The sequence below is a fragment of the Dufourea novaeangliae genome, unplaced genomic scaffold (genome assembly GCF_001272555.1).
Source record: "Dufourea novaeangliae isolate 0120121106 unplaced genomic scaffold, ASM127255v1 scaffold80, whole genome shotgun sequence".
Taxonomy (NCBI): domain Eukaryota; kingdom Metazoa; phylum Arthropoda; class Insecta; order Hymenoptera; family Halictidae; genus Dufourea; species Dufourea novaeangliae.
Window position 1 is genome coordinate 678,260 of NW_015373962.1, and position 26,942 is coordinate 705,201.

At 38.0% G+C, this 26,942-nt stretch overlaps 2 protein-coding genes across 2 annotated transcripts in view; one reads left to right on the forward strand and one right to left on the reverse strand.

Moving 5' to 3' along the window:
* LOC107186656 (rab3 GTPase-activating protein catalytic subunit) overlaps window positions 1–26,942 on the forward strand; it is a 58,576-nt gene that overhangs the window by 10,078 nt on the left and 21,556 nt on the right. The gene's annotated exons all lie outside the window — the stretch shown is intronic.
* LOC107186657 overlaps window positions 1–26,942 on the reverse strand; it is a 49,417-nt gene that overhangs the window by 7,135 nt on the left and 15,340 nt on the right.

The following is a 26,942-nucleotide window of genomic DNA, read 5'->3' on the forward strand; positions in this document are numbered from 1 at the left end:
TGGTAATATACACTACCCGCCATACGTATTAAGACACCTGATTTATATGAAGAAAATGTAATGTTTCGTAAAAATTCCATGGAGCTTCAGTATCCTCTACAGAATATTTATTTCAGAGTTTCGGCAATATTGTGTGATGCCTTGTAACATTTACTGTATGTTCGATAAGTGCCCTGATACTTATGAACGGAAGTGTAAATATAATGGTACGCTTCAAGTAGTCTCTGTAAACTAGAAAGGTACATGAATATCCTAAAATCTTGGTTCAAAGTATACCCAGACACCGCCGTCCAAGGGTTGCCCACATTTTGCCTGTTAGTAGTCCTCGTCGAAATGAACACGTCCATACTCCCGCACCCCCCCCCCCCCTTATGGGCGTAGATGGCTAATAATTTACATGGTATTAACAATTAAAGTTCATTCGTGTTAATGCTTGCAACTACCCTGCTTAGCGCAGCGGTTAGATGTGCTACATTTTTGAACATGGATTCGAATACCCGGCGTGCCCAATTTCGTTTTGTTCTACATTACTTATATATTTTTTTAAATTTCGTCACAACTTACTTTTAAAAGAACAAATATGAGGGTTACACTCGAGGATTTCCCATTATCAAATTGTCTCTCTCGCGTTGTCTGCTGTATATCCTTCGATATCAAACACCGGAATAGCTATCAGATTTTGTTGACATAATAAATATCGTTTCCAATGCATTTTGTTTCAGTCGTCTTAACTCTTAACTACAGACGACACGTCTCAAACGTGAATAATCCGAAAACGACTAATTCACAACACTTACAATAACCAACGGAACGCTATTGTCCCATTACCGTTATGGAAAAAGTGTGCCGCTTACTATCAGTTGGAGGTACTCAAACGCTAAAACTTTCAAAATTCTTCGCTAGATGATGACAGTGGAAGACGAATTTAAATTCTTTTTTGAAACGAGTGGTTTATAGTCAAGATTGTTAAACATAGGATCATGAACGTATTGTGACTCGTTGACAAAAATGTATTGATTTAGGTAGATCTTGGTTTTATTAAAAATCTTTGTTTCGCGATAAATCAGAATCATACCAACTATGCAATTCAAAAATGACATTTGTTACGCGACAATCTAATAGCAGTGGCTCCGCAATTACTACTTCCTTTTAATCATTAATCAATCAACTTGAAACACCGAAATACGCAAAATGGTTCGTTTATTCTTCTGCATTACACATGTACATTCGCTGCTTTCAAGGTTATTGCTTTCAATTTTTCAAGGTTGTCAACATTTTGTGCTGAATAAAACCTAGTTTCTTTAACTCATAATCAGTATCATAGAGCGTGTTGTGACTAGACTGCAGATTTTTATGCAATATAATATTTTATAAAGTAATTCATAAAGATAAGAACAAAAATAGAAATGAACTTCTTCCCTCAAATATCTTAATGGATTAAGAATAACATAGAAAACTCGTTGCATCTGACGAAAGTTTTGTCTTTTATTATATTACACAGAGACTTATAGACTACAAATACATAAAATCCGCAGTCTAGTTATGACAGATTCATAACCTTCAAGTAACCTTGGCCATGAAATGTTACATGCATTATTTTGAACTGTATAAGTCAAGTTTATTCAACAAAATTGATTTTACTCCAGAAAACGACGAAGATATTTTACATGTAGAAGATAAGTGGAGCGTGCCGTATATAAAACTGTTGAAAACCAATCAAGAGGTTAGATACAGATTCAAAGTATACCTGACCGGCGCAGTTTTAGCCGAAATTTGTTGTGAATTCCGAGCTGTATTCAGAAGTATGCAAAACACGCTATATATCATTACACGTACAATCGGTGCTTTAAGTTTTTCATCGAGCATCTAATATCGGAATGCTCGTATATCCTTTAGTAAACTGTAACATAATTCATGTACAACTGTTAAATAATTTGCAATAAATGAGAAATAAAAATAAGATTTTAATTGTGAGTTAGTAAGAACCAAGTTTTGATTTGAACAAAGTTAATTTCAATAATTATTTACAATTTCTTATTTGCAAATAGAAGGTTTTCTTGTTATTCAGAATGAAGTACGAAAACAAATAGTTCTTGGTTTTCCCTTAGTTGTAATTTCAACGATCGTTGTCACATAAACATCCTTTACTTTTTAAACTCTTTTCTGCAACCAGTACAAGACAGAGAATAAATACAGAATGTTCGTCTGATGACCCATAAAGGACATTGCAAGTAACAAATACCTTTCTCATTTTAAATAATGTATTTAGAGTGGTTCGGATAGCAAATTAAATCGACCAGGGATGTTCATACAATTTCAAACGCTTCTACTTTTTAGAAGCTATAATGTTAGTCTTCTATCAGCGACCTTGGCAGAAAACCATAAAAAAGATGAACATATTAATTAAACTGATTGAGTTGACCATAAATGCACAAAATCATATGTCTATAGATAAGTACTAATTTCTTCTTTCCATTTGGATTTACAAGTAAAAAGTAATGTTTAATGTATATAACTATTAAAGTAAAGATTAATATTAATTAGGTCCAACTCTACTACTGTCTCGAGTGTTTTCACGGTTCTCGAATTCCATCGATCGCAAGAAGGGGTGAATTGTCGAAGAAAGTCGCGGGCACACGAGAGGGGCGTAATATGTTTCGAAAGTCAACGTAATAATATCGTGGCTTATTACGGTGTACAAATTTAACCCTGGTGATTAACCATCATTTTACCGTTTTCGCGGCGAAAGCTTCGATTTCGCCCTCTTTACCTTATAATATCGAGCCAGACTCACGGCGAAGATTTCGATTTGAATTTAATAAATATTTATAAATAACCCATATATTAGAATTTTATAAATAATCCTGGTTTTCATATATACATATTTACATAACGGTAGGTAGTTATGGGATCAAGTTCAAAAGTTTCACTTCATGGGATTCGATTGATACCCATAAGAGGTGATGTTTCATTTTCGGTATTTTCAAAATACTCTGATTATTATACAAGCTGGTTTCGAACGTTCAGAACGAGTATACAGAGTGTTTCCGACAGGATATGATCCTACATGCAAAAATAAGTCGAAAATGTAGAATACTATGTTTTTCGTACGATGCTTCGTTTCCAGGATAATGAATTTTCAGAATTCATCTAACGTGTTTGTATTTATAGTGACAATAAGTACATACAGAATGCAATGAATAAACGCGTTAGCCAAGTCCTAATTCAATTGTACACGTATTCAACTGATTTTCAAATTCGATTTTCTCGAAAACGAAGCATCGTACAAAAAAATTATTCGGTAACGTATTAATTTGACATCGCGAATATATATTGCGTTTGTATTAAACTTTAATTGAATAATTAATATTAATAATACCAGCGTTATTATAGATAAAGTGCGAATCATTTTCAATTCAGAAATACATTATCGTTCGAGTAAATCTTTATTCGCGTACTAATGTTTACAGAATTCTCCGAAATAGTACTTTTATAGTACAACTCTTTTTTCAATCATTTTGTCGACAATTTATTACTTTCTGGACGATTAGCCATAGTGGTGTACGCAAAAAATAATCTTTTTAGAGGTGTAGATGACGGAAACGGTGTATTATACCACAAAAGGGCCTGTTTTATTGCAGTGTATGCCTGTAACATTGTTATGTCAGAAAGATCGTCGCTGAAACACTTTAAGATATCTATTTCATTTTGAGATGGAGTTAGGTCTATAATTCCACTGATGTTCGGTGATGAAGAAGTATCAAAATCAAAAAAGGCGTCGTTATATTTTGATTATTTTACTGCTATGAGCTCACTTTGTCTTGCTTACATTGCTGGTATACAAGTCAAGCTATTTGACGCACAATGAAATAATAAACAAGTATCGTGAATAAGAAATACTGTAAATAACGATTATACATCCATGCCTTGATTTACACGATTTCACTTTTACACGGTTTATAAATTAAAAACATGGAATATTCTCGATGCTTTGTTTCGATTAATTTACCCTTGAATGTACAAAAATAACAAAAGCGAATCCTAGAACTTCGACTTCGAGGCTCAGCATTCAGTAAAACCAATCTCCGTTTTGTTTTTCATAAAATCCAAACCTCAATTTACATGATTATCATGAATATATCCATGGGTTTTCTTTATACGCTTTGATTCGATTTACACATTCTAAAATTCAATTGAATCTATCTTCCTTTTTTATATGAATGCTGTGTCTCGTTTTACACGGTTTCGATTCATGCGCTTTTCCGTGGAACCTATCTTACTGTGTAAATCGAGCAATGGGTGTACTAGGGATAACGTGAACAATCAGTAATACGAATAAAATGTTATCCAAATAATCATCTACAGTAAATCCTCGATAGCTGTTCAAAGGCTCCTCGGCACTGAACATTAAATAGGTATTTGATAAACTAATGGCCATATGCGGCTGAAACCAATATCATTAGCTTCAGAATTTCCTATGGCTGTGCTAACCCTCATTAAAAACTCAGCGTTACACTTGGGAACCTCTCCTTATCAATACCGAGGAGCCTTCGAACACTCATCGAGGATTTACTGTTAATGTAATTTCATTCGAATAATGCCCAGCTCTGCTCGCAACGAACCATGAATGTTCCATTTTCTTCTGCGAAAAAGAGAATGATTAACGAGAAAGTAACTATGACCAGTGTGCGTCGCGAATTGCCAAGGGGTTAATTCACGTCGCGAAACCGATCGTTTAACTTTTCATCGAGACTTCTCGGTCGATCGGACGCGCGGCGATTTCACGGAATAAAAAGTAAAATGGTGGAACTCGAATGTAGGCCTGGGCTGCGTCGGTCGGTCGCGTCGGTTACCGTGACGTGTATACATATATAGATATAGTTACGAACCGTTCGAAGCCGTGTAGAGCCTAAACGAACCGCGACAAACCGGGGTCCATAGACCGGACCCGTTACGAGTCAATGGCCGGAGTAAACGCACGTCCTCGCCTCGATCTTTCTTTCTTCTATCGATGGTAAACGAAGAACGGCGCACAAATTCCTTTCGTGGCGTTTCAGCCCGACCTGCGGACGAGGTTAGAACGCGAACGAATTTCGTATCGGCTTGACCTCTCCACCGAGGATTCATCTTTTGGGCCATTCCCGTGGTGCTTGTCAACGCGTCTGTCACGAAAACGTCCAAAACCAGGCGCACCGGTCGAAAAACCGCGAAACATGGCCAATACCACACCTATTTCTTGTAAACTTTTTCCTATTTCTTTTTGTCGAAGTCGCAAAAGTTTTCAGCCATTTACGGTTATAGTTTACGGACATATTTGCATTAAGAACATTATTTTACATTAATTTCTGAAATATACAGGTCTTTTGAATTCCTTTACTTTTTTCAGTGTAACTGACAAGGAAACATATACCGAATCCGCACACATCGATTTTAATGCAATTTACGTAGGAAATATTTCAAAAAATATTTGACACATACTTTTTCTATCGGCGATAGTCCATGTTAAGGGGACAATAACAAACCGCAAGTTGAGAGATGAAAATATATTTTTTGGAATATATCGGAAACTAGAGGGAGTAGGAAAAAGTTGTTTTCTTTTAAATTCTGTGTTTTTGAAAGGACAATTTGGATAACTATGGAGACACCTTTTTTTAAGTAGTCCCGGAAAATTACAACTTTTAATCTGTATTACATTTTCAAATGAAAAAAATTAAGCTTATCCTATTAGTGTATACCAATTCATAGAAAAAAATTTAACACCGATATACCTCAGTTTTTTCTAAAAACAATTCCTGAATTTCGCCTAATTGTTGACTCGTCACAGTAGGGAGACTCTTTAAACAGTCGATTCCCAAGTTGATACACGGGCTCGATCGATTACCTAGTTAACCCCTTGGATATATTTGACGATTGAGACTCGTTATTCGAGGTGACATAATAAACATGTACATTCTCGTTCATTTCAGAGTAGTTTGTGTGAGTTGTAAAAAAGAAAATTAAATCTGATCCATAGGCAACATTTTTTTCAAATAAATCACTACCCAAAGGGTCAACATTGGGGATGAAATAAAACGGAACGAATGAAACCAACTCGCGAAACGGTTGAAGAGCGCGCCTCAAGTAGAATAATCCCTTCGCGTCAGACGTATTTCACGCGTATTTCGTCCGTATGAAACGAAGCCAACGAACGTAATTTCGTAATTTTTTATTTTCGTCTTACAAGGCGAGGAAGCCAAATGGATGTCTCAGATTTGGTCCACGCTTTGCTGATTTAAAGTGTAGACTATGCACAGAAAAACTTGCACTCAACAAAATGTCGACCAAATCTGAAACATCAATTTGAGGTCCTGTCCTTGTTAGTTTAGCATATGCAGGGTGTTTCGTTTAACTGGAAACGGTGGAATATCTCATGAAAAATTAAAGTTATCAAAAAAATATTCGTACAAAAGTTGTTTGGTACAAAGGGGGACATTACGTGGTATAAATAATTTTTCTATAAGTGTAGTAATGGGGGAGATATCAAAGTCAAGTTAATTTTTTTAAATGGAACCCTGTATTTTTTTATTCATATTATGATAGTATTTGTTGAGACGAATACAATGAACTGCCACATGATATCATTCCCTGTAGTAGGAAGTGATAAATTAGTAAGATTTTAAGAAGTCAGTTCAACGCAAATCGCCTAGTTGAACCCTTCGTGACGAAATAGAAACAAACGATGAAACAAATGAAAACTGTACGTGTTTTGTTTTCAACAAAGAAATGGCCAACACTGGAAATAACAGTGAGTTTAAGAGTCACTTAATCCAGCCTGTGAAAGTGCCCCGGATTTTGATCAACACCCTGTGGAATGTCGAAAGAATTCATCGGGGATTTGCTTCGCGGCTCTTGGCGTTACGAACGGAACAGTTTTCGCGTGAGACCAACGCGTTTCGTTAATTGCCCGCGTTAGCCCTATGGATCGTGGAAAAAATGTAAATCTTTTCGAGCGTCACGAGTAAAAGAGCCTCGGATTAATTAGATATATCTTGTATCGGCAATTACGGGGCAGAATTACGCTCGCGCACGTCCATGAAAATGCCTCGCGTTTTCTCGCGCGGTCTAACCATACGCGCTGGCTTGCGGTAAGCTTCCGCGTTTAAAACAGCCCGTGAAATTATGCAACGTTATATTATATATACATACGAGTTTTCCTACCATCCCGTTGCCTCTGATTTTCTCTTCGTATATTATACGCTCAAAAATTCTGCATCATTTTTTTTCTCTCCCTCTGTTATTTATAGTCGAGTCGATCACTTGTTCCAGTTACTAGCGGGACTAATAATTAATCTCTTCAAAGACAAATTTATTAAGACAAGAGAGAATTTTTGTTTATTCGTCGGTTGTATCTAATTAAAATATATGTATATCTATTGGTGGAATATCCTTTTTTGTTGGGAAATTTCCTAGTGAATGTTTAATGACACTTTCGGAATGATGCTTGAATGAAAGAAAAACTGCACGTACACATATGTGCCAGTATCCCTCAAGAAGTTAAATAAAATAAACAGGATTAGATAAATTCACAATTGATTGTATAATTTGATATTGTTTAGGTAGTTTACTGATCCTTGAAATGATCATTGATCCATATTTAAAAGTAAACTTCGGATTTTATGCATTTAAATGTGAATGTGCAAAACACGTGTGTTTCTGTGTACAAGGAGGGGATGTACGGATAAAAGGCCTGAGGAATGAGGGAAAAAGGGACAGTCAGCGAACAGAGTTTGAACAGTGTGAACTCAGAGCGGAGAGTGTGAGCAGAGCGACAGAAGTACAGAGGACAGAGTTTTGTACATACATATACGACATTTATGAAAAGATTCAGAGTACATATTTAAATCTACAAGGTGGTTTCGAAATTGTATTACAACCCCAAAGGGTGTGTCTGTTCATTACATTCCGTTTCTACTTACTGCTACCATGAATACATGCGTGTTAACCCTCCGAGCACGGAACATGGTCACCGGTCCCTATGTCATTTCTGACCCCACACCGATATTCTAATACTACACAGCTCGAGCTCGAGCCACCGTCACCGTGTATACAATGTAATGATTAGCTGGTTCCACATTACATTTGGATTTTCGTGGTTCTTATTACACTAACTAGAATAAAAATCTCGTGAATTATAAAACAAATTATATTTATTAGTGAATACTTCTGCAGCGTCTTGGCCCGGTCGTTCGCATGTAAACAAATATCGGTCGCTATGCGATTTACGCGACAGCTCCATCACTGTGCGCATGTCGCTCTCGCGAACGCGTGACCCAGGGACCGTGCTCGAAGGGTTAAATGAATTCTCAAATTTGATTATCTGGAAAGCGAAGCATCGTATAAATAGATTTTATTCTATATTTTCGACTCAGTAAAATCACATCCTTTCGGATATACCCTGTATGCATGTATTGTTTCTGTTTATGTAGCAGCGCACCCGTTTATTTCATTACTAGCCTCCATAAATCCAACACCATAGGGAAGAAAATTCAGCTTCCTTCCTTATCTCTTATTACGCTATTTTACCGAAAAACAGAATAAATTAGTGATATTGCTTCAAGAAATTGCACTTTCATTTCGATTTCCATTTTTTTCAAAAACAATCAAGTGTCCCGTGACTTATCAACAACAGTGTATATCCTCCCGTTTCATAGATACATCACATTTCACCTATTCCGTGGATATTAAAATCAAAATCATCATTTACAACGGTACAAAACTTGATTGATATAGACACTTTACATTAAAGCACATTCACCTGACAAAACACGCAATTCGCATCAAAAAGTGTCACTTCTAGAAGTGATAGCGAATACGCAGACACCGAGCCTAGTATGAAAAAAAAAACTTACAAATGAGAAATCATTTACAGTCCAGACCTGTACCCACGACAGCGTGCGTAAGTAGGATTTCCCAAATATTAGGTAATCATTCTCGTCGTAATCATCAAATCCGGTTCGGTCCACGCATTCTGGGACAAGGTGGCGTTCGCGGCTCTGAACGCAGTCCAGTTTTATCAATTCTCCGTGTTTCCTAGGTAGAAATAAGTAGCAGTTTCACGCAGACGGCGTAAAACGGTCGATGCACCGAAAGACTCGTAAACGTTAACAGGATTAATAAACGCCGATACGCGTAACAGAGATTCCGGAAGTCGTTCTGCCGGCATACGATACGTCGAATTTCTAGAGCGGAGTCAACGGTTCGAGTCTCGTTACGGGCCCGGATAGAAGGAGGCTGAGGGGCAAATGAGAGGGGGAGGGGGAATAAGGACAGATTGGAATACCTAATTAATTAATGTACTCGTCACGGCCGTGGATCTCGGAATACTTGTTAATGGGAGCACAGAACTAGTTAGCGTGCGCGGTGTGCTATCATCATCGTCTGACGCGACGGAGGCCAATTTGCCCCGTAATCATTAACAGCCTTTGTCACGAACGATTCGTAAGAATAACCAGTAGAGTAACTGTACTCGAAGCGTTCGCCTCGATCGAATTAATTGGGATAGCATGCGAAATCGAATTGAAAATTCGAGCGTGGGGGGAGGACTCGAAGAAATTGTTCAGGATAGGAAACGATGACGTTAACTGAACAAAAAGAAACGACAGTTCTTTTTTTTTATCAAACTATTAAGATGTTCCGAAAAATATTGCATGTACAAAGTATTGTTTAATTTACCACAGACATCCATGTTTGTTATCGCTTGTACGAGTTTCTTCAGTTTTCATCGTTCATGATCTCTATTGTGTTTTCACAACTAAAGGAACATAGAAGTGGTTTTGCTTTGCAATCTTTATAACGTCGGCTTTCATACCGATCGCACAAGACGTAGGGTAACTGCATCTAATATCGCCAATCGTAATATCTCGCCAGGAAAATGCTAAAATTTGTTGGTAATGAACTAAACTACATAGTGGCCAGATGTGTCTAGGAAGACATATGGTTGCAACGTCATATGAACAACATGTAGCAAATCAGAAGAATTTCAGTGAATCTTAATAGTGCAAAAATTTATTGAACCGTGACCATTGTACGTCACATTGGGAAAAGGCAAGTTTAAAAATTCTGTGAATGCATGAATATTTATAGGGAGTATTTAATTAATGGAATGCATCAGCAGTTTAATCGGTTCCAGCATGATTGTTAACGGAACCAGTTTTTTTCTGTTGTGGCCAGCGTGCAACTACACCGCCTATCTACCAGACGTGCTCTCAATGCCGCCTACCTTTCAGCGTACGTTCTATTACAGATCATGCCACGAAATTTGTACAACAGATCTGAACTTTGTTTGCCCCGCATGTAAACGTGTAAATAAATAATACATATGTAATAATATAAATATTTTGAAATTGTGTTTCTTTATCTTTATAATAAAGACATTTTTTAAACAAAATCCCAATAAAAAAAGTTCAACAAAAAGCCTCCAAAATATTCATACGGTTAAAAATAATAAACACTCGCAAAGATATAACTTCAAAAGCTCATAAATACATGGATTGATCAATATTTTTTATGTAAGTGATATTATGTGCACTTTTTTACGATCTTGATTTCTACTGAATCTCAAAAAGGTACACATTTATAATATAATCCTAAAGAATCAGTACAGGTTTGCCTTATTCTTAATTAAACTGTCTCGATATGAACATTAATAAAACTATTAATTTTATTAGTATTCCGTATCTTGTATATTAGTACCCATCCAAAGTTAGGTATAATTTTATTCAAATAATACATACTGAAAAGCAGCAGTATCTGTGATCTTCATCCTGACTTTTAAGCAATTAATGAGATTAAATAATTGTTTGCCAAGTGTTTAGTCCTATAAGAAGAAATATTATTAGAAAAATTGGGATTTCCATGATTAATCGATTAAAAATGGCGAAGTACCTTTCTTATCTTTTATTCGTTATTCGAACTTCTTTACCTAGATAATGAATCTGCCCATCTCTGGTATCCATCCGTGTTCCGATAATCTACAGCTGTCGAAAGCTAGGCTCGGCGGAACGTAACGTTTAATTTAAAAACCGCTTAAATGTAGAGCAATTAAGATCTTAATTACCGAAGGTATTGTTGCTTGTCAACGCGCATACCGCGCTGATTATCAGACTGTGACAAACCGTAATTCCTATAGTATAATCTGTGCTTCGTTGCCTTGCCACAGACCTTGTTCCGTCGAAGAAGATCGTTCTATCCACGAATCGATCGAGACCACACACAAATCGAAGAACAAAACGAATTACAGTAAAACGCTAATTATCCGTCTTGTCGATTGTTGGACACAACGATCAACCCCAAATACTCATTACCTGAACGTAGAACGAATCACGAATATTCTCTGAATAGAATTCGATTAAAAGAAGCACAGAAAAACATACCATCGATCACTCTTAAGTGTGTTTAAAGTGAATCATACAACGATTTCATTGACAATAGGAATGTAGGGGAAAAGTGTCTAAAACGATCCCTTTAACGTGTAATTTATATAAAAAATACAAATTCTCATTATTTAAATAAAAGTAAAGTAGTTTTTGTAAGTTAGTCTATCCATCTTATCATTGGCTTAAATAAAATTTAGCTACGTGATTAATTATATTTTTTATTCACATTTCTTTGAAAGTATACTTGAGTTATACCTACTGATAGTAAATACAACGAACATTAAAAAGCATTTCAGTTATTACATTTTATTTAAATAAAAACAGCCTTGACGCGTTGTTTTTATTTCATACTGACGGGGCATTGTTGTAATTATAACAAAATAACAATAATATTGCATATGGGTAAAATGATTCCTGGGATCATTTTATTCTACTACAGAGGGATAGTATGAACCCAAACACCCAACTCACATTCAGTGGTTAAATATAACGTCAACTTATTACATGCGGTAATGAAACATTAATTAACTTATTATTGAATTGTGACAAAAGTTGCACAACATTGAAAAAGACCTTATCTTAGATAAATTGCAGTAATTTTTAATTTTTCTTGTGAACATCACACAGAGCACTGATTTACTTGAGAGGCGCGCTCTTTAATTATATTATTTCACGAGCTGATTTCATTCATTCCATTTTAATTTCATTCATAAACTTGACTAGGCCATCGATCGATCCCGTGTATCAGCTGGGAATCGACTGTCCAAGTAGTATAATAATCCATCGCGTCAGACATATTTCGCCACTATTTTCAACAATTAATAACCTTAAAACGAAGCATCAAACGCAATTCGTAGTCTTGATTTTTGTTTTAGTTTTGCATGTAGAATCCACTCTATAAAAGTGTCCCACACATTTTTATCAACACCCTGTATAATCACGCAGGTGAAAACGGTCGTCGTAGCCAGTCGATCGGGCACCATTTCGTTCTGTACAATTCTAAAATGCTTGTCCAGCGAAAGTTATTGTGCGTCACCCGAGCGTTTACAAATTTATCGCGAGATGATTTGGCACGGACGGCATTCCATCGTTGTACTTGACTGGCTGACCTTTCCGTGAGGAATTCAACTTAGAAGAAATGATCGTGTCTCGTGGCGAAATCCTCGAGGATTATGTGTCTTCTGCGTTATGCCACAGATGGATCGATGATTCACGATTATTTTCGATTCGGCTTATAACTGGAAGTCAAGGTTAGAAGGAAACCAAATCTTGTACAGCAGGATTAGACGGGAGAAAACAAAATGGCGGGAAATCGCCCATGGGCATTGATATTGAGTTAAAGATCCCGTTAGCAAGTACATGAATGGTTTAAATGTCAGAGCCACCCCTGGAGTCTGCGGAGCCCCGGGACAAAAGTTAATATTACATAGGTAAAACTATACAATACGCTCTACTTTTAAAGAAAGATCAGTAAAAAAACTTGTATATCTTTCAGTAATTTTTTTACTTTTTCGTGAGGTTTCTTGCTTTTCAAACGTATAAAAAATAGTGGCTTACAAACTTGAATTTATTTAGTACCCACCTCGACTTGTTCGAAAGCTGAGAATCGAAGTTATTGAATATTTTTGTTAACAACCTACATAATAATTGCAGTAGTTACTTTCGTCACGCTTCCGGATACCTGAGACAGTTTAGAACTTGTTCGTTTCAGTGTATCGTTACTTATGTGAGTAAACCAATAGTGGGGCGTTTTGTTAACTGGGGCGTATTACCTAGATTTACCCTATCGACTACATGTACCTGGAACCAGATAATCTCACTTCTTTGCTTTATGCGTGACTTATAAGGGAACACTGCGAGCGCTTACTTGCGGATAGGAATGAAACTTTGTGGATTTATACAGTGATTCAAGACAAGAATAATGATATGTTTCATTTGTGCCTAATTACTCTTTTAGAGTGTGAAAACTAACCTCAAAGTCAAATAGGCACTTCCATCTTTTTCGCGTATAACTCTTAAAGTACATACAAGAGATAGAAAAAAATGTTTCAAACAAAAGTGTAATAGTATGATAAACGGTATAAACTTGCGTTGACAAAATATTGAATAAAGTTTTTTTCTGAAAACGTACTTATAAAATTTTTTCAAAATTTGGTTAACGTAAATTTATAACGTTTATTATACCATTAAACTTTTGTTTGAAACATTTTTTGCTATCTCTTGTACTCTAAGTGCCTATTTCACTTTGAGGTTAGTTTTCACACTCTTAAAGGCGATTGGACATGAATGAAATGTACTGTTATTTTTGTCGTAAATCACTCTATAAACCCACAAAAATTCATTCAAATCCGCGTGTCAGCATTTGCGGTGTTCCCTTGTTTGACTGTAGAGAAATCCTTTCTAATAAAATTGTGATGTTTAAAAACAAAAAATTAATAAAAAATAAATCGTGATCTTTTTCAAATGCTGTTAGCAATAACGAGCTAATGATTAGGTATTAACGATACAAATACTATTATGCTTATTATCCATCGCATTGTTTAGCGATGACAAATAAACTAAAGTGTTTAAGTGTTCTCACAAATGGAAATCTAAAATTATAAAAAAATAAGTCTGTTCTTTTTATCACCCTGTGCAGACGACGATGCAGACACATTCAAATACATAAGCAGCTGTTTTTACCAATGAATGTGTTCGCCAACAACCACATACACCGATATCTGTTCTCCATAATCGGTTATAATCGCTATCCATGAAAATAAATATTGCTGCATTTGAATGTCCACAAGCGCGAATAACGTTCAACACACTCGATGTCAGTGAATCAGTATCAGTGAAAAGTTATCCGCTAATTGTAAGTTAGATCGGACTCAAGTAACAGTATACATTGCCGGTGAAAAGTTTTTGACCACTCCTGATGCGTCGTATTCGCGATAAGCTCACCATTTGCCACTGCCCGTTGGTAAATTAATGTCACGGGGCTCGTTGGAAAATGGTGTGATGGTGTGATCGTGATAGGTTGTGATTTGAATAATTTAACACTACTTTGTAACACACTTAAACTTCAATATAAACGTAAATGTAACTGTGTGCTGTATGTGTATCTACTAATTGTGTTTGTTCTGAATGAAAGATGTGTTCTTGTTGACGGTTGAATATGTTCTAGACGTTTGTGGCACCAGATTGACTTGTGATTGGTGCAAAATGCAGGAGTTTCGTTGGTGTATGTCGTGGAAGAAGTGGTAGTATGAGTTGGAAGAAGTGGGGCTTGGTGTACATATGTATACTATATTGTTTCCGGGATTCTTGGAAGTCAGCGCCGAAATACATTAAAGACATGGTCTTCGGACAGTATTTAAATGTTTTACACGTGATGTACAACTGTCCAGGTAATCTCCGGTTATGACGGTTTGCTGACCGTAATGACGGCCCAAGACGCGACGACCGTTGCGACTATCGCCTAGCTGCGTTAGGTCGCAACAACTTCAGTACTTGTAACGGAAATGTAAGTGAGAATAACAGTAAATTTTACTGTGTACGTGTTTGTTAAACATAGGAATTATAAAGATGGCGTTAAACAGCTTTGTCATCGATAAAAGTGACCCCAGTTTGCTTCAATTTTTTTGTTATACGAGGTGCATCCTCTCAATTAATTTCTGTACTGTCGAAGAGACTTTATTCCAAGTATTTCACAAACATTCCATAGCTTTTCTTTCAATGTTCGACAATGTTATCTGGCAGTTCTATCCAGATAATCCCAAAGCAGCTCAATGGCATTTAAGTCCGATGATCGAGATGACTATATCTCATGTTACACAGTAATTTTTGTTCTTTTCATTCTATAAAATCGTGACAAAATTTTAAAGTGTGTTGTTTGATCGCTATCTTGCTGCAGTTGGAATTCATTACCCAATTACCTCATTCGGGTCATATGTAACCCTTGTGTAGGCAACTGGGTACCCGGTTGGCCGTTTATAAATTTCCTTTTACAAGTTTTTATGTTCTTGTCTAAACCAACACTTGGTATATTATAGGAAGGGGAAACTAAGAGTTTCGGAAAAGTATTAAAGTAAAATTATCTATGTTTATCTAATCTGTCAAAATAAAGGCATTCCAATTGCTCAATAACCGTGATTATTTTCGTTGCCCATACAAGGGTTAAGTACCTTCAGATCTACCACGATTCTAGTATAACAATAGTAGAAAGAAATGACTTGAAGTATACACCATTGTTGTGCAATGTGCATATTTGTCGTTTTAGCATAAAGTTAGGGACAGAACAAAAGGCATTAACGCACATCTTTACATTTTCACATTCATAGTTTTAGCATAAGGGGACGATATTTGGCACGGCAGATATGGAAGTCCGAAACTTCTCACCGATAGTTTGTTTCAGTCAACTCCAAAGCCCCGACGCGAATCACCCCCTCCACCCTCGTAAATGACTCGTGGATTGGAATTCGTTCACGATTCCTAGCAGGTCTATGATTTCATCGATCGAACGACGTATGGTGAAACGTAGACACGAGGGGCACGTGGCCAGGGCTCCGGGGCTCGTGGGGTTGCCAGCGAGCGGAATTCGCGGCGTACCGGACGCCTTTCACTTTCGTTCCCCTTCGATGTTCCGTCCTGCTCCCGTGCACGAAATCCATCGGGCCCGCGTTTATTAACGAAGATTTACGCGGGATAAAACCGCGGATTAGAATGTCGATACGACGCTGCTATTAGACCCCGGTTCGCGTTCCAGTGTCAATGTTTATCACGGTGTAAAATGGTCCGTTCCCACGCCGGTGTTCCACGTTTTGTCGAAAGGCCTCCCACGCACCTGGTCAAGCTGTACACAAGGTGTGTTTCAGGACGGACCGCGTGGCATGATCGGGCAGGGGGTGATTGTACGAGACGGAGAGCTGGCTGCAAATTTTGTATCTTAAACCAGGGGTCGGCAAACTTTTAAGACGGGAGAGCCAAACCTGTCCCTTACAACAATTTAAAAATTATTTCAGAGCTATAAATATATTTTTATAAATAAGGAAAATTTAAAGTAACATTATAACAAGTTCTAATATTAATTATATCTTTATTAAATGAAGAAAAAATCTTAGAAAAATTGCTCTCGTCGATTGTATTTTCATTTTTAATTGTACTTCAGAGTCACATGTAAGTAGGTACCCAAAGAGCCTCATTTGGCTCGGGAGCCGCAGTTTCCGACCCCTGCCTTAAACGATGCAGGCAGTGATACCAATCACAAAACCGCCAGTCTGACTGGTCGAAAATCTTGCGTGTGTGCATGATGCGAAATGCCGTGCATATATTGTTAAAGTTTGACCTGGTTATGCTCCTTAATTATTTAAATTATTTTTTAAACTGTAGTTCGATAGCTTACATTTCAGACAATTGTTTACTGTAATAATAAAAAAGTTTGTCTAAAACATTATAAGTTAGTGAAGTTTTAATATGAACAGGAATAAGAAGCGTTTGTGGCATTATTGCTTTTTTATTTCAAAAAAAGGAACAAATGATATGGTAGCTCGTGAAAAAAATTGTGATGTTTATGGACAAGATACTGTATTGATATCCACTGCGAAATAGTGGTTAGATCGCTTTGAAGATGGAAATTTTGATATGCATAATGCTCCTCCTCAGTCTAGCCGATCTGTCGAGGTTGATATAGATCGTATTGCCGAAAAAATTGAAAAGTACAGGCACAGTTCCTCGCGGAAAATCGCTAATGAGCTAAATATTTATCATTCGACAGTGATCCACCATTTAAAGAAACTGGGAATAATTCATATTTAGAAAAAATTTAAGATTTATCCGACAACCCAATGCATGGTGAGAATAAGTCGAATAGGAAAGAATAAAATTTCTTTCGTTCGAAACCTCGTTTTCGGACGACCAAGTTTGAAAATTCATCGAGCACACGCGCACTTGTCTCTTTTCAGGCTTAGGTTTGTAAGTACTACATAATAACCAGTTCCAATGTCACGATACGTACTGGTAATACAGTTATTAACGGTTTATATTCTTTTACACGTACATTACTGAATGAACTGTTACAAGTGACGTCCTTGTTGACGCATACGAATTTTTGCTCTTTGAATCAGAGAGCCATGGAGTGATACCCACGTTTTTTCGACGCTTTAATTGATCGAGAACTTATATTATTTTCTTGTTGAGCCACAGATGATTTACATTGCTTTTTGCGTATACTATTTCTTTCGACATGACCTACAAAAATAAAAGTCCAATGGATTAAGAGGTGATACATCAATAGTAATTACTATTGAGTACGAGGATATAGAGGCTAAATACTACCGTGCAGGTTCAATGAAATATTGTAAGCAGAACTTTCAATACGTTGACTGCCACAGTGAAAAAGGCCGTACGTACCCAGACATTTTTTATTTTGTTATTAAACCATGAATCGTCGAAAATACGTACGTGTAAATTAATAGAGGCTGTTGGTCTTGTTTTCAATTATACTGCGATATTTCTTTTACACAAAAGTTTTCTAACGTTATTTAACCCTTTTAATACTATGGGCAGCTAAAGTCGCGCGCCACGAAATAACTAATAAATTAAACAGTTCTTGAACTGTTAAAATTGATTTAATATGAAATTCTACTGCATTTAAGTTCCTACCGAACATCTTGTTTCATTATGTAAAGACTATTTACAATTTAATATCTACATAAACATACGGATGCATTGCCAATTTTTGCATTGCGCCAAAGTACGCCTGCGGTTCATATAGCCGTATCGTGTGATACATTCCGCGGTAGACATGGTCGTATCGAAAGGGTACAATAATTCAGCCTATTTGCAATATACATGTCACCCATATTTGGATGACGTGGCAGTCAAAGTATTAAATATTAATTCACAAATGACGTATGCGGCCTGAAATTCAGGCCGCTTATACAGGGTGTCCGATAATAAGTATAAGTTCTTGAAATGTGTGATTCCTGGTGTGATTTAAAACAACTTCTTCCTTAGCGAAAAAGTTCTCTTTATTAACGAGATATTAACGAAAAACCCCGACTAATCAGAGCACAAGTCTGCTGGCCGGTCTGCCGCGGTAACGTTGGCTACGCGCTGTGCTTATAGGTACTACGAACAAGCATGTCGGCAGGCATTGAACGGAATTGCGTAGAATAGCCAACGAAAAATTAGCGAACGAAAATGAAAAGTTCGATTTTATTTGTTACGACACTTTTATTTGCTATTCTACACAATTTCCTTCGATTCATGTCGATTTGCTTGTTCGTAGTACAAGCGCAGCACGTAGCCAACGCTATTGCGGGAGCTCAGCCAGCAGAGTCGTGCTCTGATTGGTCGGGATTTTTCGTTCATATCTGTTTAACAAAGCTTCGGAGAACCTTTTCGCTAAGGAAAACGTTGTTTCAAATCACCCCAGGAATAACCCCTTTCAAAGACTTACACCTATTTTGGGACACCCTTATAAATGTTAGGAACCCTTACGGCGACACTGTTCATGTGCGCGCAGGATGCGTATAGCCCAGGGATCGGCAAACTTTTGAGACGGAAGAGCCAAACCTGTCCCTTACAACAATTTAAAAATTACTTGAGAGCTATAAATATATTTTTATAAATAAGGAAAATTTAAAGTAACATTATAACAAGTTCTTATATTAATTATATCTTTATTAAATGACGAAAAAATCTTAAAAAAATTGCTCTCATCGATTGTATTTTCATTTTTAATTGTACTTCAGAGTCACATGTAAGTAGGTACCGAAAGAGCCGCATTTGTATAACCCTTTGGTGCGGTTATACGAATAGGCGATTCTACTAAACGCTTACTTGTATGATTTCGCAATACATAATCCTGTCCGTCGACAGAACCTATACTTGAATCGCACGCAAGCAAGCTTTTCCACGCCGTGAAAAATCGGTCCCCCCAAAACAGGAACGGAATAGAAAGCGGATGAGCCATGAAGGGAAAATTCGGATGGAAATATGGCATCGTCCAAACGCGACAGGGCAGCCATTGTTACACGCACTCGCGCGGATTCTCACGCGTCATTCAATTTCGTCTGTGAAAGCAGAAAAGTATACCTACACTGTGAACGTTATGTAGTTTTCAGGTGGAAATGATGTACGCTCGTGTTCTCGAAAAGTAAACACTCGTTTGTTCAACGATTGCGTCTTCGATATGTTCGTTCGATGCCGCTCTCCGGGCGTTGCCGATTCGTTGGGCTTTCCATATCCCCTCGTAACGGGAACCACGAGCTACCAGTATGCGAAACCGACCGTCCGAGTACTGTTACTCGCTCCATCCCACAACGGGGAACACGCGTGTAACCTGCGAATCGGTTTTATTTCCACGCGCCATGAAGTACTTGCTGTTGTTCGATACTTAACACCAATTCCGTTCAACTGTTGCATAAATAAATGGCGAAAAACGACGTTTATTATCGTCTTTCGACATTTATTGTACAGCGTTGGTCACCAGATATGTTATCATCTCGATACACGTTGATATTATTTTAGTTTCTTGAACACGTTCACTGGCGATGGTATCTGAATTCAGGTGACACGTAAAGTTCTCAATGAGCCGCGTTACCTGTATATGGGTGACGGTGACAGATCATATTGGCTAGATACGAATAATCGAAGCAGTTTTTTGCAAAGATAGTCAAGAGTTATATTATAAATAGTTTAATTAAAACAACTACTTTGAATGTATAGATATGTGAAACATGGCACACATAATTAACATTGCTAAGGTCAAGTTAAACAATTAGTTGTTGCTTATTGCAATTAATAAATGAACTGGCTCACGTTAGTTAAAGACATTAAGTAATCAACTATGAAATCCAACTAAAATAATTTTTACATTATGCTTCGATATTATTCGATACTGCTCCTCGAATTTAGATTAATTTGCAAATTAGTTTGGACTCACACAGGCTGAATATAGACTTGCAACATCTGGCTATAAGTACATTGGTTTTATTGTTTGATTGTTCACAACAACAACAAATTTCTCCTGGCACTCAACTTGTTAAACGCGAGGCGTACTGTCTCTAAGTTTACGCAAAACCTTTTTAAATACGATACTACATCGGTATACCAACGAATCAAACGGAAAAGTAGACAATATTTCAAGCGAAATATTATTGAAAAATAATAAACATTCTTGCACGTGTTCGCACAAATTCCACCGTAAGAACTACACAAAAGCGGATGAGATTCGAAGCAGCACGATTCTAAAAGCCGTTTCGTAACTGGCAATCGAGTCGCTGGAACCGCACGTAGGGAAGCGAGAAAAAACGAGTTTCCTTCGGGTGTCCGAAGGCGCGGATGCACCGGGGGACACACAGGATATTGCCGGTGAAGTGCCACACGACATTCCAACGCGCGACTGTTCCATTGGTTCCGCTTGTCACGCGGTCATTCATACGACGAGAAATCAACCGCGGAATAACGTATTGGATTTCCCAATAAACGGGAACGTTGTAACGCAATATCGCGGCGGTAGGCGATGGGAGGCCGGGATTTAACCCTTTTTAGCGGCACGGGCGTGAGTGTAATCTGTTCCAGGTGTACGTTTCAACACATCAACACGTTAAATACCGAACGATTTTCGTGTGACCCCCGCTTTTGGAACCTTGGTGAGTGAATCATACACCGATTACAATGTAATAAATATGTTCGGTAACTGCAAGCCTTTCAACCAGAGACTTGTATAGGTTGAGGGGCCCAAAGTGTTGGTCCCTTTCCCCAAAGATTTTTTGGCTCTTGTTCGAAAAATAATCCACAGTATGATTTCACATACATTGTATAGTCACTTTGAAACTTTAACGTCGAAACCCTATTATCACGTTTTTATAGAAGTGTATACAAACAAAATCAAAAATAGAAATGCAAAATACGCATTTTTCGTTTAAAAAAAAATGTTCCCAATTACACCAGCTCTAATTTTATTGCTTAAACAGTTTTTCGTGGGTTGAAATCAATTTTATAGTTAACTTTTCTATACTTCAAAATGAGTTTTTTATGTAAATATAATAATACTGTTTTTATTAAGTAAAAATCAAGGAAAAGGTCATAGGAATAAAACCACTATGGTGCACTGCGTGTAACACAACAAACTGTCGTAACTTATATTGGAATTGATGAAACCTTCTATTTATTCTGCCATCTTATTAGACTCATATTTAACATAAATTTACACAATTCCCACTAGGCTCCGGCACTTCACGCTATAAATAAAGTGGGGGACGGAATGGACACATCGGCGAAATTTGAGCCTCTTATCCTACAGACACGACTGAAAGTACACTGAGATAAACCCCATGAGAATAACCTTAGGTCCTTAGTAATAAATAAGTGTGAAACCGAACTTTATACAAATCTAGACTTTGAAATGAAAAGCGAGGCGGTGATGAGTAATGTATTTGGGAAACTACAGTAATCTATCGATTCATGACTAACAGATTGTTAGACGTCCAACATCGCGGCCGAAGTTTTGTAACCTCAAAATTCCTTTACCTTTTTTGAAAGTTTGCATGTTAGCATCAACGTATTTCGAGTGGAGTCGAAGACGGGTTGCCTGGGGCTATTAATAATAGACACGTAATCTGTGTGCGATCCTGGAAGGGAAGACATCAAACTAAACCAACCCTGGTTGGTGTCACGTGACTGCTGAGCACCACGTTGGGTCCTTTAGCTACCGGCTGTCGTAAGTTTCTTTGTGAGAAACGAATGAGACAAAGTAAGACATTGCAAGCAGCCCGACGTTATGTTGCCTCAAGAATAAGGACATTGTTCCTGAAGGATCTGGCGACGAAGTAGGGAAGGCAAGGGTGGCCCTCTGGTGAGAGAACTGTGTTGAATCGCACGACACTTACCCCAGAATCTTTGAGGAATACAGATGTTATTAAAAATCCAAGCATCGATAGAATGTTTCTGACATGTATGAACTATCTAAAACTCCACAAACCCTCCATTACTGACGCTCAGTCTCAAAGACCCACGTAACCGATGCTTAGTGGTAACTGTCGAACGAGTGAAATGTGTGACTCACGATATTCAGTGCGTGATCAGCTCTGATCAACGAAGGAGTGTCATTGAGCACAATTGATCTGTGAGACCGAAGTTAGTATTCGTGTAACAAAAACAATAGTGCAATACTTTACATAACTTTAGGCCTTTGAACGTGTAAATTTGTAAATTTTTCAAATGCCAAGAATAGATCATGAGAAAGAACAGCAACGATCCCTACGATTGTTCGATGGAAACAGATCCAGAGATCGAAATTCACGATGACGACAAAAGTCTAGTAGACGATCAATTGAAAACTAGCGACACTGACACTCGATCGGAACAAAATTTTTCGGATGGAAAGTCTTTATTCAAACCTCATGACAGATTTGAGTAAATCGTATTTTTGAAAGCAAAACTTCGTTTCTGAACGTATAGGTCTCTGAGAGCGACGTTAGTAACGACGTCCTGTGAATCCACGTTGGTAATAAAGGGCTCTCTTGCTCTTTATCTGTAGCGTTACGAAATATCAAACTCGCGACGTTTGATTTCAAGCTCAAGAGTTCGACTTGCGCTGGTCAACGTACATGTATTGGTTGTCCGAAAATTTCGTGCCGATTTTAAAGGAACATTGAAACGCAGAAGATTTAAATTTTAGTATACATTTAACTTTTTAGTTTACATCAATCTTTCTCCATCTTTCAGGCAACTTGAAAATTCCGTCCTTCCAGAATCTCTCAGGTTTTTCAGCGAAAAACTTTTCTACGAGATTTTTTATCTCGACCAAAGAGTTGAAGTTTTTTCCATTAAGGAAATTTTGTAATGATCGAAATAGATGGAAATCAGAGAGCGCGAGGTCTGGTGAATATGGTGGATGGGGTAGAACATCTCAACCGAGCTCCAACAACTTTTTGTACAAGAAAAGCATTAAATGCCTAAAATGCACTTTGTTTTCTTCCATATTCAAAGGCGTATAAAACTGACAAAAATTAATGTATCGTAACCAAATTTTTTCCAAATATGCCTGAAATACCGTCTTTTACGATATGTACGTATGTCATTTGTTTCCAATCGTTCTGATATATTCAGACCTGTCCTTACGCCACCTACCAAAAATCGGCACGAACTTTCCGGACAATCCATACAACGCTTGAGCGCATCATAGGTAGAAGCATATTCCATACACTAGTTTGTCCAACACGTCAAAAGTATTTAGCGCTGAAAGGGTTAAGGGACGAAAGGGAGGCTCAAATGGAAAAAAAATATCCTACGATATCCTGTCCGATTTGCTTTCATCTTACGGTAATATAAAGCCTTTCGTTGAAAACGTTACGTCCAGTTACAGCTTTCCCCGCTTAATTGACGCACGCTCAGGTCCACGTTGCGACAGTTATCCGGGGAGGTAGGTGTTCTGAGAATTGCCGGCTGTTATTTCTCCCCCGTTTGCTCGCTTCCTGATCGCGTCAAAGACCAGAGTAAGAAGTGTTTGATGTGAATGAAATAGAGAGAAAGGTTTGAAAGTCTGTTCTACGATGCGTAGCACAGATAACGCGGACCATCGCTCCGTGGAAGCTGTCCCAGGAATCGGTGGGGATAGCTCCGCGTCAATTAAACGGGGAAAGAAATGCGTCTGTTAAGCGACGAGAGAATCGTATTCTCTATCTACGGTGAAAGTCATCGATGTGTTAACACTTTTTTGTCCGCCACAGCGTATGTGTATTATGACATAGGATGATCGCGCATGAAATATCAGCTTCCGTGGTAGCACGTCATGTTATTCAACTTCAGGTAATTCTATTAGAAACAGTATAAACATTTACGTTTCTTATTGAAATCCCAAGTTCTTGGAAGCAAAATTTAAAAATTTCGCACCAATCGTCAGCAAAACCTTATTAACCCTTTCGCTACGGTGGGCCTCGCCGCGGAGTACCTCGTCTAGAACGGAGCGCCGTGCCGAAAGTGAGAACATTTTGATACATTCGACTTACGACCAACTGAGTATAATTATACATTTGAGGCCCACGTTCAATGACAAAACAATGTCGAAAAAAATCGAACGTTGCAATAGCGCTTGCAATTGTTTGCGAACAGAAATACACGAAGCGATACCATTTATCTTAACATTTGGTTCCATTTTTGGAGCGGGTGACTATAGTCACCCGTTGTGTATAGGTGGCATCTTGTGACCGGTGACTATAGTCACCCGTCGTGTGCGGGTGTCTTTTTGTGGCGGGTGACTATAGTCACCCGTAGTAGTGAAAGGGTTAACCTTCTCTAGACAAACATATATTTTCACACTTCGCAGGCAAACCGGGTCGTGTTCAGGCCTATGTAGTTTTTTTACCGTCTTAGTAAAAGTACTCACGAAAAATTCGACTAATGACGGAATATCTCGTTTCTTGCGATATAAATGCTTCAGAATCGAAACCGAAATACAGGATCGATACACGATCATTAATATCTAGAATCACGTGAATTAAAGTATATACACTCTACCGTTCGCTGTTCGCACGAGCTATTCCGCACAAACCTGACGAACAATTTCACTGTTTCCCGTCGTTAGAAAGCAATGGACTTTTTAGGCGTTCACGATCGTTTCCGTGATCGTTCCGCTCCGTATTTGTTCAAAGTATCCACGATTAAATCGCGTTTTTTTTTGCCGCTAACTCAGACAACGGTTCCGCCGATCTCGCGGCGACGACGCATGGTATTTTAAAACAAACATCGGACCGCGAAATACCTGTAATTTTGATTGTTTTCTGTTATATGATTGATTCTGGTTCCCTTAACCCACACGTGTGCGCCATGGAGATCTCCTGCTGTGTGTCATGCCTCTTTTCTGACAAATTTTTTACTAGAAGTACACGTCTTCAATGTAAGATTTGCTATCAGTACATTCGGGCCGTTTTCAATTTTCACCATTGTCGCGTCCGTCCGCGTGGATTTCTCTTTCGAATCCGCCTGGACTTGTAAATTCCAGGCTCGACCGTCGTTGTACGCGTCCGGTTGCGACTGTTGCCCGCCAAATTAATATTAGGCAACTGATTCAATATTCTCTGGTGAGAAAAACTAATGATTGCTCGACCGTTGGAGCTGACGAATCGTGATGCGAATGTTGTCGAATGAATTGAGTCCGTGTGACTCTTGTCGTAACGAGTGCGAGTTTTCGAATGATTGTTGTCGAATGAATGAGTCCGTTTGACTCTTGTCGATACGAGTACGTGAATGTCTTGAGTCCGTGTGACCCTTGTCGAACGAGTGTGTTTTGCGAACGAATGTTTGCGAACGAGTGTTTTCTAATGAATGCTTTTCGACTGACTGAATCTTTTCGACTGACTGTTCGAGTTTCGTGTGACGTCGCGCTTCCTCGAAGTTCGCTGAAGGCGTTACCAAAACTCACCTCCTTATTGGTTATGCCCTGAAGGGGAAGGCAAATTTCTCGGTTTTTCCAAGCGACGTGGAGGTGGAATACCTCTCCTTCAGGGCGAAGCGGACGTCAGGAAAATATCGCGCACGTGGTCACGGTGCTAGTTGACCGCGACGAATTTTCGAGTCTCTCAACGGTAGGGTTTATGACTGTATTGTCTGCGAGTCAGCGCGCCCCGGTAAGGCCCGGCGCGGATGGGTCCCAGGTTACCGAGCGCATGTGGCGGACTGCAGACCAAATGTTCGCTTCTTTTGTCTATTATTCTCTTTGTGTTAACGAAATTAAAATTGCTTGAATGAAGGAAATAAAATAATAAAAAGTAACGGTATCGTCTGATTCTATAACCGTCGTTTCGGTCTACGACGGAACAACCATTTTAGGCGTTTTTACAGCTATTTTTGCATTTGTCGTCGAACGTGTTAAATTCTTGAATCCTTAAGGATTCTACACCTTAATGATTCTATCTACACCTACGCTAGAACATATGTATGTACATGAGATTCATCAAAATCCGTGTCGAGGATGTCGCGGTCTCCTCTTGTAAGTTTCTTATCGATTATATACCATTTTCTTGAGTTTCTATCATTGCTGTGTTTAGTGCATTCTGTCTAACATCTGGAGCAAAGGAAGTGATTTTCTTTAGAAATCAGTACGACGTCGACTTCTAAACCAATCGCGCACAAGACCTATTCTTATTACTGTTCGCGAGTTCACGTCAGTTTCAAACGAGATATATTATATTCTTTACAGAAAGTAAAATTTTTAATATTCGAAATAAATAGCGACGAATCATATCGATTGTTGGTGACAGTTCTAATATTGACACAAACTATGTTACAGAATCTGATAGTGATCTACAATCGATTACCTTTTCAATTACAATTTTACATTTCTTATTACAGATAGAAGTGATTTAGAACTATAAAAAGAAAAGTACACACAAAGTGTTTAAGAACCACCGATCGGCAAGGTGTTTACAGTACAGATTAAATCGGAAAAAACTTTTGAACCGTAACAGGAGTATGTACTCGAAAACGATATTTCGCTGGCGTTAACTTAACGAGGAAAAGCGGGTCGATTGTGCTATAAAT